The 17,162-nt window shown below is 44.8% G+C and overlaps 1 protein-coding gene across 4 annotated transcripts in view; it reads right to left on the minus strand.

Annotated features, from left to right (window-relative positions):
- Positions 1–17,162, minus strand: part of LOC140731909 (SH2B adapter protein 2) — a 172,267-nt gene that overhangs the window by 147,963 nt on the left and 7,142 nt on the right. For 3 of the 4 annotated variants that reach the window (XM_073053879.1, XM_073053881.1, XM_073053882.1), the window contains exon 2: positions 16,447–16,582. The gene's annotated coding sequence lies outside the window, so the exon portion shown is untranslated. The remainder of the gene's footprint in view (positions 1–16,446; positions 16,583–17,162) is intronic. The other variant, XM_073053880.1, reaches the window with a different exon arrangement.

Below are 17,162 nucleotides of genomic sequence, written 5' to 3' on the forward strand. Positions count from 1 at the left end.
GCTTCCACATCCTTCCTATAGTGAGGCAATCAGAACTGGACACAGTTGAAATGGGACAATTACCCTTACAGTTGAGGAAGATGAAGTTGTTGTTAATATACTGGGTTGACTTGAGGGGACAGAGGAGTGATCACCCTGTTGAAAGTCTGTTGGGACATCACAAACAGAGTGCTTTTAGTCTTGGGTGGCTGGGTTCTCATCATGCTTAGAATATGGGTTTTCTAGATTATGTAATGTGTCCCACTGTAGCTTTTTCGGTAACCCATGGTTTTTTCCAACGGCTTTACTTGATTTTAGGTTGCATGATTTAATGAAATGGAAGGATCCTGATTTACCCAAGAGTCTGTTGGCTCATCAGTATGTTAAGGAGAATTATTGTGATATGTTAACCATTTTTACTGATGGATCAAAAGATAATTTAACAGGAAATGTTGGTGTGGCTGTTTTGTGCCTGAATTACAGGTAATAATAAAGAAGCATCTTACTAACTATTTATCGGTGTATACTGCAGAACTGGTTGCCATCATTTTGGGCTTACAGTGAGTGCAGGAAATCTGTCCCTAGAATGTTATAATTTGTTCAGATTCTTTTTTGGTTTTGACTAGTCTTAAAACAGGTCATTCTAGCAGTAGGTCTGATTTACTGCTGGAAGCTCTCCAAATTTTATTTCATATTCAAAGTATTGGTCTGCATGTCTTCTTTCTATGGGATCCTGTACATAGAGGTGTTGAGGGGAATGAGCGGGTTGATTGTTTGACCAAAAAAGCTGTTAAAAGTTAATCTGGGGATATAGATCTTCCACCTAGCAAATTAAAAGCTAAGGGGTTGGTGGGGCTCAGAATTAGGGGATTATGGCAAGGCCTGTGAGATAATGGGCATAAGGAGCCTTTAGAGAATACATAAAACTGTTGGATAATGGGAGAAAGGGGTAAGACAAGAAGGGAGGGAATTATATTGATTCAACTTGGAATTGGGCATACTATGCTTAATTATTCCTTGTATCTTACCTTGAAACATACCAGGCTGAAAGAAAGCAAATGCAGGCTGCACTACTGGTTTTGGGGGTTGACAGTTTTCATTTAAAAACTACTAAGTTATGGAAGTGACTTTAATTTAATTCACAATATTGTCTTCTATTATTTAAAATCTACAGGGCTTTTTGGGGTAATTTAGTTTTCAGTTAAATAAGAACTGGTAGGGGTTTTATTTCCCAACTCTCTGCACCACACTTCAGTCCAGTCAGTGGAGGTAATGCACCTCAAGTTGGACTGCCAACCTTCATTAAAAGTCAGAAGAAGAAGAATAATTGTTGTTCAGAACAAACATCAGAGTAGGGAAGAAATGTGATCCAAGTGGAATGATTGATGGTGTCAGATGGGGTGGTTTGAGTATCTCACAAACTGCTGATCTCCTGGGGCTTTCATGCACAACAATCTCTACAGCTTACAGAGAATGATGCGGAGAACAAAAAGTCATCCAGTGAGCAGTAGTTCCATGGGTGAAAATGTCTTGTTAATGAGAGGTTGGAGTAGAGTGGCTAGATTGGTTCAAGCTGACAGGAAGGCGACAGTTAATTCAATTAACCACATGTTACAACAGTGGTATGCAGAAGACCACGAACATACATTCAGTAACTATTTTATTAGGTAAAGGAGGTACCTAATAAAGTGGCCTCTGAGTGTAGATGACATGGTTAGTAAATTTGCAACAGACCCCAAAATTGATGGTGTCATGGACAGTGAAAAACTTTCAAACACCAGCATTTTGTGAGTGGAAAAACCTTACCATGAATATTACAGGGTACAGTCTAAGTAGTAAAGTGTCCGACAATGTCAGCTGAGATTTTAATTCGGGCAAGTGGAAGACTTGCATAGGACCCCAGAGTGTGTTTTAAAACAAAGCATTCTAGGGGTTCCTTGAAAGCGGTGATGTAGTTAAACAGGGTAGTGAACACACTCTTATCCTCCTTCAGGGCACATAGTATAAGAATTGCAAAGACATGTTACAACTGAACAAAATATTATTGAGATGATACTTGGAGTTCCATCTGCAATTCTGATCACCCAGCTATAGGAAAGATGTCATTCAACTAGAAAGAGTGCAAAAAAGATTCACAAGGATGTTACTAGAGCCAGAGGACTCAAGTTATAACCATATAACCATATAACAATCACAGCACGGAAACAGGCCGTGCCGAACTCTTAATCTCACCTAGTCCCACCTACCCGCACTCAGCCCATAACCCTCCACTCCTTTCCTGTCCATATACCTATCCAATTTTACCTTAAATGACACAACTGAACTGGCCTCTACTACTTCTACAGGAAGCTCATTCCACACAGCTATCACTCTCTGAGTAAAGAAATACCCCCTCGTGTTTCCCTTAAACTTTTGCCCCCTATCTCTCAAATCATGTCCTCTCGTTTGAATTAAGGAGAGACTGGATAGGCTTAAGGTAAGAGGGGAAAGATTTAAAGGAGACACGTGGGACAAATGATTTTTTTTACAATGGTGGTGGGTATAGGAATGAGCTGCCAGAAAAGTGGCAGAGAGGGGAACAGTCGCATTTCAAAGACTTTGGGACAGGTACACGGACAGGAAAGGTTTAGCGGGAAATGGATCTACGCAGGCTCGGGCAAGAAACTTGTTTGGCATCTGAAGAGCATGTTTCCATGCTGTTAAGTCTATGACTCCAACACTCCCTCCCTTACACTCACCCGTGCCCCTCCCAACTCAGTTAATGCATTGGTCTCACCCCATCCCAATCCCACACACTCACCCTCACCACATCTTAGACTGCATCCCACTAACCACCTACTCTCCTGCTGCAGTCCCTGGGGAGTCCTTCACCCTGTGTGTCGATCACACCCTGCCCCAACTCCAGTTGTGTCCCACAAGTAACATTAGTACTGCAGTAGTGAAAATTCAGCCCAATTCCCTGAGAGCTGACCAGCACCAACATTCTCATCCAATGACTGTGAGGTGCCCTCCTGCAAACAGTGGATCTGCTCTTGGACGTCACTGGCTGGAAGAAAGTCACAAACTGTGAACCCTGAGGGCTGGACAGGCACTGGGAACACACAGTCTAGACAGAAAGTTTAGCTAGAAGGACTGGTGCTAAACAGCTGCTGTCAACTGAGAGACTTCCTGTCAGCGTGGAAGAGGATGATAGTGATCTTACACGTCAAGGACAGGAAACAACAATTTTCCTTTGACCTTCCCAGTGGAAGCTATGCAGCCACATCCCAGAAACACAAGAGATCAGTTTAGCAGAGGTCGCGAGGAACTGTTTATTATTCTACATTGTGTAGGAACATCACAAATTACTGCTTACCCAGCAGAGAATTCTCAGATTCTGTCTCAAAATTCATGTTGTGTTGCCTTGCCCTATGTTTCCACACTCAGACCAAATCAAATGAGTTTCAAAAGCACAGAAATATTTCCCATGTGTCAGGGACCAGCTATATTTCTTTTCTCAACTAAATAAACCAAACAATTTCCCGGGATAATCCAAAACTGGCCCCCACCTGAGATGTGGTAAAACACAGACACATAGAAAACCTACAACACAATACAGGCCCTTCGGCCCACAAAGTTGTGCAGAACATGTACTTACTTTGGAAATTACTTAGAGTTACCCATAGCCCTCTATTTTTCTAAGCTCCATGTACCTATCCAGGAGTCTCTTAAAATACCCTATTGTATCAGCCTCCACTACTGTTGCCGGCAGCCCATTCCACACACTCACCACTCTCTGTGTAAAAAAAACTTACCCCTGACATCTCTTCTGTACCTACTTACAAGCATTTTAAAACTTTTTCCCAGGGCTAGCCATTTCAGCCCTGGGAAAAAGCCTCTGTCTATCGACACCATCAATGCCTCTCATCATATTGTACACCTCTATCAGGTCACCTCTCATCCTCCGCCTCTCTAAGGAGAAAAGGGTGAGTTCACTCAATCTATTCTCATAATCTATCCTTTGCACCCTTGCTATGGTTCTCACATCCTTCCTGTAGTGAGGCGACTGGAACTGAGCACAGTACTCCATGTGGGGTCTGACCAGGGTCCTATATAGCTGCAACATTATCTTTTGGCTCTTAAACTCAATCCCACGATTGATAAAGGCCAATGCACCGTGTGCCTTCTTAACCACAGAGTCAACCTGTGCAGCAGCTTTGTGTGTCCTATGGATTCGGACCCCAAGATCCCTCTGATCCTCCACACTGCTAAGAGTCTTACCATTAATACTATATTCTACCATCATATTTGACCTACCAAAATGAACCACCTCACACTTATCTGGGTTGAACTCCATCTGCCACTTCTCAGACCAGTTTTGCATCCTATCAATGTCCCATTGCAACCTCTGACAGCCCTCCACACTATCCACAACATCTCCAACCTTTGTGTCATCAGCAAATTTACTAACCCATCCCTCCCTTCCTCATCCAGGTCATTTATAAAAATCACGAAGAGAAGGGGTCCCAGAACAGATCACTGAGGCACACCACTGGTCACTGACCTCCATGCAGAATATGACCCATCTACAACCATTCTTTGCCTTCTGTGAGCAAGCCAGTTTTGGATCCAGAAAACAAGGTCCCCTTGGATCTCCTTACTTTCTCAATAAGCCTTGCATGGGGTACCTTATCAAATGCCTTGCTGAAATCCATATACATTATATCTACTGCTCTTCCTTCAACAACATGTTTAGTCACATCCTCTAAAAATTCAATCAGGCTCGTAGGGCACTACCTGCCTTTGACAAAGCCATGCTGACTATTCCTAATCATACGACACCTCTCGGGATCTTTTCCATCAACTTACCAACCACTGAAGTAAAATTCACTGGTCTATAATTTCCTGGGCTATCTCTACTCCCTTTCTTGAATAAGGGAACAACATCTGCAACCCTCCAATCCCCATTGATGATACAAAGATCATTGCCAGAGGCTCAGCAATCTCTTCCCTCACCTCCAACAGTAGCCTGGGATACATCTTGTCCGGTTCCAGAGACTTGTTCAATAGTTTCTACTCACATTTTAATTGCCAACAATGTAATCCCACTCCCTTTGTACTATTATGACCATTATGTATTTGTTTTAGAAAAATTCAATAAAAAGATTGAAAAAGAAAGAAAACCCCAAGGCATTCTACAAGTATGTGACGAGCAAGATGATAAGATGTGAGAATAGGACCAATCAAGTGTGACAGTGGGAAAGTGTGTATGGAACTGGAGGAGATAGCAGAGGTACTTAATGAGTACTTTGCCTCAGTATTCACTACAGAAAAGGATCTTGGCGATTGTAGGGATGATTTACAGTGGACTGAAATGCTTGAGCATTTAGATATTAAGAAAGAGGATGTGCTGGAGCTTTTGGAAAGCATTAAGTTGGATAAGTTAACAGGACCAGACGAGATGTATCCCAGGCTACTGTGGAGGCGAAGGAGGAGATTGCTGAGCCTCTGGCGATGATCTTTGCATCATCAACAGCGATGGGACAGGTTCTGGATGATTGGAGGGTTGCAGATGTTGTTCCCTTAAGGCTGATTTATACTTGTGCATCACATCTACGCCGTAGGTAGCACATACCCTACGCTGTACCTTACGCCATAGGGTGACGTGCACCTCTCCAGAAAAGTTACTCATGAGTCGCGGCGACGCAGACCGCAACAACTGTGATTGGTCCGCTTAGTAGCATCACATTTCCTCCTACCCATTTGCCGTTGCTTCTTCTCCGCCACATCTGTACGCTGTGCGTACACAGATACGAAACAGATTAATCAAATCGTCAAATCTATCTGCTGACATGCAAAAATGTTTGAAATGTATTTCCTCGTCCATGTCTCTCACGAAGAAACTCAACACAGTGGCATAGAAACCCCAACACCAACTAGCGTTTTGGCGCACACCAATGCATGCTCGCAACAGCGTAGAGTGACACAAAAGTGAAAATCAGGGTTACGATGTAGGCTGTGGCATGTCCCGTACGCACAAGTATAAATCAGCATTTATACAAGAAAGGGAGTAGAGATAGCCCAGGAAATTATAGACCTGTGAGTCTTACTTCAGTGGTCAGTAAGTTAATGGAGAAGATCCTGAGAGATAGGATTTATGAACATTTGGACAGGCATAATATGATTAGGAATAGTCAGCATGGTTTTGTCAAAAGGCAGGTAATGCCTTCCTAGCCTGATTGAATTTTTTGAGGATGTGACTAAGCGTGAGAGTAAGCATTCAGCACGGACTAGAAGGGCTGAGATGGCCTGTTTCCGTGATGTAATTGTTATATGGTTATATGGACTAAACACATTGATGAAGGTTGAGAAGTAGATGTAGTGTATATGGATTTCAGCAAGGCATTTGATAAGGTATCCAATGCAAGGCTTATTGAGAAAGTAAGGTGGCATGGGATCCAAGGGGACATTGCTTTGTGGATCCAGAACTGGCCTGCCCACAGAACGCAAAGAGTGACTGTAGACCGGTCATATTCTGCATGGAGGTCAGTGACCAGTGGTGTGCCTCAGGGATCTGTTCTGAGACCCCTATACTTCAATAGAGTTCAACCCAGATAAATGTGAGGTGGTTCATTTTGGTAGGTCAAATATGATGGCAGAACATAGTGTTAATGGTAAGACTCTTAGCAGTGTGGAGGTTCAGAGGGATCTTGGGGTCCGAGTCCATAGGACACTCAAAGCTGCTGCGCAGGTTGACTCTGTGGTTAAGAAGGCATACTGTGCATTGGCCTTCATCAATCGTGGGATTGAGTTTAAGAGCCAAAAGATAATGTTGCAACTATATAGGACCCTGGTCAGACCCCACTTGGAGTACTGTGCTCAGTTCTAGTCGCCTCACTACAGGAAGGATGTGAGAACCATAGAAAAGGTGCAAAGGATAGATTATGAGAATAGATTGAGTGAACTCATCCTTTTCTCCTTAGAGAGGCGGAGGATGAGAGATGTCCTGATAGAGGTGTACAATATGACGAGAGGCATTGATCATGTCAAAAGACAGAGGCTTTTTCCCAGGGCTGAAATGGCTAGCCCTGGGAAAAAGTTTTAAAGTGCTTGTAAGTAAGTACAGAGGAGATGTCAGGGGTAAGTTTTTTTTTAAACACACAGAGTGGTGAGCGTGTGGAATGGGCTGCCGGCAAGAGTGGTGGAGGCGGATACATAGAACATAGAATAGTACAGCACGGTACAAGCCCTTCGGCCCACAATCTTGTGCTGACACTTAAACCCTGCCTCCCATATAACCCCCCACCTGAAATTCCTCCGATACCTGTCTAGTAGTCTCTTAAACTTCACTAGTGTATCTGCCTCCACCACTGACTCAGGCAGTGCATTCCACGCACCAACCACTCTCTGAGTGAAAAACCTTCCTCTAATATCCCCCTTGAACTTCCCTCCCGTTACCTTAAAGCCATGTCCTCTTGTATTGAGCAGTGGTGCCCTGGGGAAGAGGTGCTGGCTGTCCACTCTATCTATTCCTCTTAACATCTTGTATACCTCTATCATGTCTCCTCTCATCCTCCTTCTCTCCAAAGAGTAAAGCCCTAGCTCCCTTAATTTCTGATCATAATGCATACTCTCTAAACCAGGGAGCATCCTGGTAAATCTTCTCTGTACCCTTTCCAATGCTTCCACATTCTTCCTATAGTGCAGTGATCAGAACTGGACACAGTACTCCAAATGTGGCCTAACCAGTGTTTTATAGAGCTGCATCATTACCTCGTGACTCTTAAACTCTATCCCTTGACTTATGAAAGCTAACACTCCATAAGCTTTCTTAACTACCCTATCTACCTGTGAGGCAACTTTCAGGGATCTGTGGACATATACGCCCAGCTCCCTCTGCTCCTGCACATTACCAATTATCCTGTGATTTACTTTGTACTCTGCCTTGGAACTTGTCCTTCCGAAGTGTACCACCTCACACTTCTCCGGGTTAAACTCCATCTGCCACTTCTCAGCCCACTTCTGCATCCTATCAATGTCTCTCTGCAATCTTTGACAATCCTCTACACTATCCACAACACCACCAACCTTTGTGTCGTCTGCAAACTTGCCAACACAACCTTCCACCCCCACATCCAGGTCGTTAATAAAATTCATGAAAAGTAGAGGTCCCAGAACTGATCCTTGTGGGACACCACTAGTCACAACCCTCCAATCTGAATGTACTCCCTCTACCACGACCCTCTGCTTTCTGTCGGCGAGCCAATTCTGAATCCACCTGGCAAAACTTCCCTGGATCCCATGCCTTCTGATTTTCTGAATAAGCCTACTGTGTGGAACCTTGTCAAATGCCTTACTAAAATCCATGTAGGTCACATCCACTGCACTACCCTCATCTAAATACCTGGTCATCTCCTCAAAGAACTCTATCAGGCTTGTTAGACATGATCTGCCTTTCACAAAGCCATGCTGACTGTCCCTGATCAGACCATGATTCTCTAAATGCCCATAGATCCTATCTCTAAGAATCTTTCCTACCACAGACATAAGGCTCACTGGTCGATAATTACCCGAACTACCCCTACTACCTTTTTTGAACAAGGGGACAACATTCGCCTCCCTCCAAACCTCCGGTACCATTCCCGTGGACAACGAGGACATAAAGATCCTAGCCAGAGGCTCAGCAATCTTTTCCCTCACCTCATGGAGCAGCCTGGGGAATATTCTGTCAGGCCCCAGGCTGGAAAAAAAACATGTGGCCCCTTGTATTTAATAACTGGCAGAACCTCATTTAGTAGCAATAACTTCCACCACACATTTCCTGTAGCTGCTGATCAGACATACACAATGGCGAATAGGAATTTTAGACCATTCCTCCATACAAACAGTTCCAGTTCATCGATGTATCTGAGATACCTTACATTAACAGGCACAGGTCATGCCACAGCATCTCAATTGAGTTAAGGTCTGGGCTATGACTTGGCCATTCCAAAACACAAATTTTCTTATTTTTAAACCATTCTGCTGTTGATTTACTCTTGTGTTTCAGAACATTGTCTTTTTGCATCATCCAGGTGACAGGCCGCTACCCTGATATTCTCCAGCATCTCCAACACCATCACACTGAGCCAATGTGAGAAGAACCCCGTGCAGGGTCAACCCACAGAAGGCTGTTGGCCCAGACAACATTCCTGGTAGAGTGCTCAGAGGATGTGCAGACCAGCTAGCAGATGTTCTCACTGACATCTTCAACATCTCCCTGAGCAGCGCCACCGTTCCAACGTGCTTCAAGGCCGCCACCATCGTCCCTGTGCCGAAGAAGTCTTCAGTGTCCTGCCTCAATGACTCACATCATCATCATGAAGTGTTTCAAAAGGCTCATCATGAGGCATATCAAGACCCTGCTGCCCCCTCACTGGACCCCCTGCAGTTTGCCTACCGTCCCAACCGCTCAACAGATGACGCCACTACCACCACCCTCCACCTGGCCCTAACCTACCTGGACAAAAAAGACATGTACATTCGAATGCTGTTCATAGACTTCAGTTCAGCATTCAACACAATCATCCCTCAAAAACTGATTGGAAAGCTGAGCCTACTGGGCCTGAACACCTCCATCTGCAACTGGATCCTAGACTTCCTGACTGGGAGACCTCAGTCAGTCCAGATCGGAAGCAGCATCTCCAACACCATCACACTGAGCACGGGGGCCCCCCCCAGGGCTGTGTGCTCAGTCCACTGCTGTTCACTCTGCTGACCCACGACTGTGCTGCAACACACAGCTCGAACCACATCATGAAGTTCGCCGATGACACGACCGTGGTGGGTCTCATCAGCAAGAACAACGAGTCAGCTTACAGAGAGGAGGTGCAGCGGCTAACGGACTGGTGCAGAGACAACAACCTGTCTCATAATGTGAACAAAACAAAAGAGATGGCTGTTGACTTCAGGAGGGCATGGAGCAACCACTCCCCTCAGAACATCAACGCTCCTTGGTAGAGATCGTAAAGAGCACCAAATTTCTTGGTGTTCACCTGGCGGAGAATCTCACCTGGTCCCTCAACACCAGCTCCATAGCAAAGAAAGCCCAGCAGCGTCTCTACTTTCTGCGAAGGCTGAGGAAAGTCCATCTCCCACCCCCCATCCTCATCACATTCTACAGGGGTTGTATTGAGTGTATCCTGAGCAGCTGCATCACTGTCTGGTTTGGAAATTGCACCATCTCGGATTGCAAGACCCTGCAGTGGATAGTGAGGTCAGCTGAGAAGATCATCTTCCTGCCATTACGGACATTTACACTACATGCTGCATCTGTAAAGCAAACAGCATTATGAAGGACCCCACACACCCTCATACGACTCTTCTCTCTCCTACTGTTTGGGAAAAGGCACTGAAGCATTCGGGCTCTCATAACCAGACTATTTAACAGACTCCAAGCTATCAGACTCCTCAATACCCAAAGCCTGGACTGACACCTTACTGCCCTATTGTCTTGGTTATTATTTATTGTAATGCCTGTTTTGTGCACTTTATGCAGTCCTGGGTAAATCTGTAGTCTAGTGTATTTTTTTTCTGTGTTGTTTTTTACGTAGTTCAGACTAGTTTTTGTACTGTCATGTAACAATGTGATCCTAAAAAAAATGTCTCATTTTTATTATATACTGTACCAGCAGTTATGGTCAAAATGACAATAAAAGTGACTTGACTTGACTTAAAAATGTCTTGATACAATTTTGAATTAATTTTTCCCTCAACGATTGCAAGCTGTCCAGACCCTGAGGTAATAAAACAGCCCCAAATCATGATGCTTCTTCACACCAACCTTCACAGTTGGGGTGAGGTTTTGATGTTGGTGTGCAGTGCCTTTTTTCCTCCAAACATAGCAGTGTGCATTTCTGCCAAAAAGTTCAACTTTGTCTCATCTGTCCATAGAACATTGTCTCAGAAGCCTTCTGGAACATCCAGGTAGTCTTTTACAAACTTCAGGTGTGCAGCAATGTTTTGAATAAAGCAGGAAGCTAAGTACACCTGCAGTGCTCCTGTGCTGATGGTTATTGTGGAGGAGATGTTTCTGCTAATCTGAACTGACCGGGGTCTACAAGTGAGGAAATCCAGGATCCAATTGTATAAGGGGTTATTGAAGCCCAGGTTGCGGAGTTTACTGATTAGTTCTGAGGGGATGATAGTGTTAAATGCCGAGCTGTAATTGATAAAGAGCATCCTGATATACGCCTCTCTGCTGTCCAGATGTTCCAGGGTTGTGTGAAGAGCCAATGAGATGGTATCTGCTGTAGATCTGTTGCGTCAGTTGTCAAATTAGAGCAGATCCAAGTCAACATTCAAACAGCAGCTGATATGCTTCAACACTAGCCTCTCAAAACACCTCATCACCATGGATGTTAGTGCCATACACTCCCCATATTCCCAGCCCAACTTGAAGAAACTTCCTGAGATTGAGGGAGATCCAACTGAGATCTGTTGTGACCACACCTGATCCAAATGTCAGGATCCCCAGGTGTCCCAATCAATTCGGAGACATCAATTATCTTTACATCCTGTATCACTCGTGTCCAGTTTAAACTCCCCTCTAAACTGCGTCCACCCTCGCCCTATTCTAAACATTTCCAGCCCTCACCCCTCTCTGAATTCCCCCATTCCAAACATCTCCCCCACCTGATTCTAAACATCCACACAACCCCACTCCTCCCTAAACTCCTTTGCCCCTTCTTCTTGCTCCATTCAAAACATTTCCCACATCCTGTCCTGCGCTAAACATCCCCTCTCCCTAAACACCCCCCACCCCTACCCCTCCCTGAACACTCCCTAATTATACACTACCCCTCCTTAAATATACCCAGCTCTATCCCATTCTAAACACCCCCCACCCCTACCCCTCCCTGAACACTCCCTAATTATACACTACCCCTCCTTAAATATACCCAGCTCTATCCCATTCTAAACACCCCCCACCCCTACTCCTCCCTGAACACTCCCTAAATATACACTACCCCTCCTTAAATATACCCCAGCTCTATCCCATTCTAAACACCCCCCACCCCTACCCCTCCCTGAACACTCCCTAACTATACACTACCCCTCCTTAATACCCAGCTCTATCCCATTCTAAACATCTCCCACCCCCTGCCCATTTCTAACCCTCCCCCCAACCCATGTCCCATTCTTATTCAACAGCTTGAATCTGTTGCTTCTCAGGGATTCTTGTGAGAAGTGGCAATGTGGGACTCAGTGGATCAAGTAGCCTGAGCAAAGGACAAGGGGTTGTGGAGGAGGCATCAAACAAACAACACACAGATAGGATCCTGCATTCAAATTAGGTCACAGTAGGAACAGACTACTGAGGTACAGAGAAACAACAGCAGTCACAACAGAAAGATCAAAGCAATTCCATACAACCACACACTCCTACACTCCAGCCCCTGGTGTCCAAGGCAATGTGGAGTACATGATCGTATTTAATGTTGTTAGGCTTCTGAATGTTCAGTGACACTGGCAGGAAATCCCATCATTGAACAAAGTCTCCACCTCTTTCCAACACTGGGTGAGACCATAACCTGTCACTCTTATTGCCAAGTATCTGCTCTCATCCGATGCTTTGCCAGTAAAGACTGACAGATTAGAACATAAGAGCAGGAGTAGGCCATCCGGCCCATCGAGCCTGCCCCACCATTCAATAAGATCATGGCTGATCTATCCGTAAGCTTAACTGCATCTACTTGCCTTTTCCCCACAACCCTAAATTCCCTTACTATATAAAAACCCATCTAACTGGATCTTAAATGTATTTAGTGAAGAAGCCTCAAATGCTTTCCTAGGCAGAGAATTCCACAGATTCACCACCATTCTCCTCATCTCCATCCTAAATCTTTTCTCCGGAATCTTGAGGCAATGTCCCCTAGTTCTAGTCTCACCTGCCAATGGAAACAAATTTCCTACTTCTATCTTATCTATCCCTTTCAAAATTTTGTATGTTTCTATAAGATCCCCTCTCATTCTTCTGAACTCCAGAGAGTATAGTCCCAGGCGACTCAATCTCTCCTCACAGGTTAACCCCTTCATCCCTGGAATCAGCCTGGTGAACCTCCTCTGCACTGCCTCCAAAATCAGTATATCCTTCCTCGAGTATGGAGACCAGAACTGCACACAGTATTCCAGGTATGGCCTCACCAGTACCCTGTATAGTTGCAGCATGACCTCCCTGCTCTTGAATTCAATCCCTCTAGAAACCAGGGACAAGACTATTCTGGATTTAGTGTTATGTAATGAACAGGATTTGATAAGCGATCTCGCAGTAAAGGAGCCATTAGGAGGTAGTGATCACAATATGATAAGCTTTTATCGGCAATTTGAGAAGGATAAGGGTAGCTCGGAGGTGTCAGTGTGGCAGATGAACAGGGGAAACTATGGAGCCATGAGGGAGGAGCTGGCCAAAGTTGACTGGACGGATAGCCTAGCAGAAAAGCCAGTGGAACAGCAATGGCAGGTATTCTTGGGAATAATGCACAAGGTGCAAAATCAGTTCATCCTCCAGAGAAGGAAGGATTCAAAGGAGGGAAAGGGGCCACAGTGGTTGACAAAGGAAGTCAGAGATTGCATAGCATTAAAAAAAAAAGGAAATATGACAGAGCTAAGGTGAATGGGAGGACAGATGATTGGGAAGTGTTTAAGGAACAACAGAACTTAACTAAAAAGACAATACGGGGAGAAAAAATGAGGTACGAACACAAGCTAGCCAGGAATATAAAGGAAGATAGCAAAAGCTTTTATAGGTATGTGAAGAGAAAGAAGATAGTTAAGAACAACGTTGGGCCCTTGAAGAATGAATTGGGTGAAATTGTTATGGGAAACAGAGAAATGGCAGAAGAATTTAATGAGTACTTTAGATCTGTTTTCACTAAGGAAGACACAAGCAATCTCCCAGATGTATGGATGGGCCAAGGACATAGGGTAACAGAGGAAATGAAACAGATTGACATTCGGAAGGAAACGGTGATGAGAAGACTGATGGGACTGAAGGCTGACAAATCCCCAGGTCCAGATGGTCTGCACCCTAGGGTACTAAAGAAGGTGGCCCTGAAAATTGCGGATGCATTGGTAATCATTTCTCAATGTTCGTTAGATTCAGGATCAGTCTCTGAGGATTGGAGAATGGCTAATGTTATCCCACTTTTTAAGAAAGGAGGGAGGGAGAAAACAGAGAACTATCGACCTGTCAGCCTGACATCGGTGGTGGGGAAGATGCTAGAGTCCATTATTAAGGATGAAATAGTGGCATATCTAGATAGCAGTGATAGGATTGGGCCGAGCCAGCATGGATTTACCAAGGGTAAATCATGCTTGACTAATCTGTTGGGAGTTTTTCGAGGATGTAACCAGGAAGTTAGACGGGGGAGATCCAGTGGATGTAGTGTACCTCGATTTTCAGAAGGCATTTGATAAGGTCCCACATAGAAGATTGGAGGGTAAAATCAAAGCTCAGGGCATCGGGGGGAAGGCATTGACATGGATAGAAAACTGGTTGGCAGATAGAAAGCAAAGGGTAGCGGTGAATGGGTGCTTCTCAGAATGGCAGGAGGTGACTAGTGGGGTGCCACAGGGCTCGGTATTGGACCACAGCTGTTTACCATTTACGTTAACGATTTGGATGAAGGCATAGAAAATAACATCAGCAAATTTGCTGATGATACTAAACTGGGTGGCAGTGTGACATGTGATGAGGATGTTAGGAGAATTCAGGGTGACTTGGATAGGCTGGGTGAGTGGGCAGATACTTGGCAGATGACGTTTAATATGAATAAGTGTGAGGTTATCCACTTTGGGAGTAAGAACAGGAAGGCAGATTATTATCTGAATGGTGTAGAGTTAGGTAAGGGAGAAATACAAAGAGATCTCGGAGTCCTTGTTCATCAGTCACTGAAGGTGAATGAGCAAGTGCAGCAGGCAGTGAAGAAGGCTAATGGAATGTTGGCCTTTATTACAAAGGGAATTGAGTACAAGAGCAAGGAAATCCTCTTGCATTTGTACAGAGCCCTGGTGAGACCACACCTGGAGTATTGTGAACAGTTTTGGTCTCCAGGGTTAAGGAAGGACATCCTGGCTGTAGAGGAAGTGCAGCGTAGATTCACGAGGTTAATTCCTGGGATGTCTGGACTGTCTTACGCAGAGAGGTTAGAGAGACTGGGCTTGTAGTCGCTGGAATTAAGGAGATTGAGAGGGGATCTGATTGAAACATATAAGATTATTAAGGGATTGGACAAGATAGAGGCAGGAAATATGTTCCAGATGCTGGGAGAGTCCAGTACCAGAGGGCATGGTTAGCGAATAAGGGGTAGGTCATTTAGGACAGAGTTAAGGAAAAACTTCTTCTCCCAGAGAGTTGTGGGGTCTGGAATGCACTGCCTCGGAAGGTAGTGGAGGCCAATTCTCTGGATGCTTTCAAGAAGGAGCTAGATAGGTATCTTATGGATAGGGGAATCAAGGAATATGGGGACAAGGCAGGAACTGGGTATTGATCAGCCATGATCTCAAAATGGCGGTGCAGGCTCGAAGGGCCGAATGGTCTACTTCTGCACCTATTGTCTATTGTCTATTATCTATTCTGTTTGACTTCTTAATAACCTGTTGTACCTGCAAGCCAACTTTTTGTGATTCATGCACAAGCACTCTCAAGTTCCTCTGCACAACAGCATGCTGCAATCTTTCACTATTTAAATAATAATCTACTCTTTTATTATTCCTTCCAAAGTGGATGATCTCACATTTACCAGTGTTGTATTCCATCTGCCAGACCTTGGCCCACTCACTTAACCTATGTATATCTCTCTGCAGACTCTCTACATCCTCTGTACAATTTGCTTTTCCACTCAGTTTAGTGTCATCAGCAAATTTTGCTATGCTACACTCAGTCCCCTCTTCCAAATCATCAATGTAAATGGTAAACAGCTGCGGGCCCAGCACCGACCCCTGCGGCACCCCACTCCCCACTGACTGCTAACCAGAGAAACACCCGTTTATACCAACTCTCTGCCTTCTATTGGTTAACCAATCCACTATCCATGCCAATTCACTTCCTCCGACTCCATGCATTTATAAGTCTCTTATCGAACGCTTTCTGGAAATCCGTCTGGAATGAGTCTGTCAAGGCTCAAAGTACTAAAGACTGATCCACACAAACAAGAAAACCTTGTAGAGACACACATTTAAAATAAATAAATTTTGTTTGGCTGGGATCCAGTTTCAAGCGATCATCATGTTGCAGTGGTCCTAGAGAGAGGAATGAGGGAAAAGAAATGACTATTAGGGTGATTGAACATAGCACTTTGTGATAGAAGTGATTGAGACAGAGTGCCCCAAGCAATCAGCATTTCCACTGTTATGGACAGTGTGTGAAGGTGCAGCAATGAGCCCAGCAATGGACTACCTAAGAGTCCTGAACTCCCACCCCATCACGTAAAAGACAGAGAAACTCACAAACTGAAGGTGGTTGAAGTCCTACATTTCCTTTGGCCATCCTGGTCAAGCAAGGTTTTCTATACGTGCAGCGGCAGACGCTGGGTGTCCGAGAGCTCCTGCACACATTCTGTACACAGCATTACATGGTCACCTGCTGCAGCACAAAATAGAGAGAACTTTCAGTTCTGGACAGACCTAGACAAGCAACATCAGAGCAATCCACAAACACACCATGTGGAGCAGGTGCTGAGAACACATCATTCCTGCAGCCCACTGCGCAGTGATGGTGCCAATCTGAGTGGTAACACCATGAGCACTGGCTGTGCTTTCTGTTCAGGGCTTCACACTAATTACCAGGGTTACCCACAGCCCTCTATTTTTCTAAGCTCCATGTACCTATCCAAAAGTCTCTCTCTCTCCCTATCGTATCCACCTCCACCACCATTGCCGGCAGCCCATTCCACGCACTCACCACTCTCTGAATAAAAAACTTACCCTGACATCTCCTCTGTATCTACTCAGCTCCTTAAACCTGTTTCCTCTTTTGGCACCCATTTCATCCCTGGGAAAAAGCCTCTGGCTATCCACATGATCAATGCCTCTCATCATCTTATACACCTCTATCAGGTCACCTCTCATCCTCCGTCGCTCCAAGGAGAAAAGGCCAAGTTCACTTAACCTTCTTTCATAAGACATGCTCCCCAATCCAGGCAACATCCTTGTAGGTCTCCTCT

The sequence above is a fragment of the Hemitrygon akajei genome, chromosome 8 (assembly GCF_048418815.1).
Source record: "Hemitrygon akajei chromosome 8, sHemAka1.3, whole genome shotgun sequence".
Lineage (NCBI taxonomy): Eukaryota > Metazoa > Chordata > Chondrichthyes > Myliobatiformes > Dasyatidae > Hemitrygon > Hemitrygon akajei.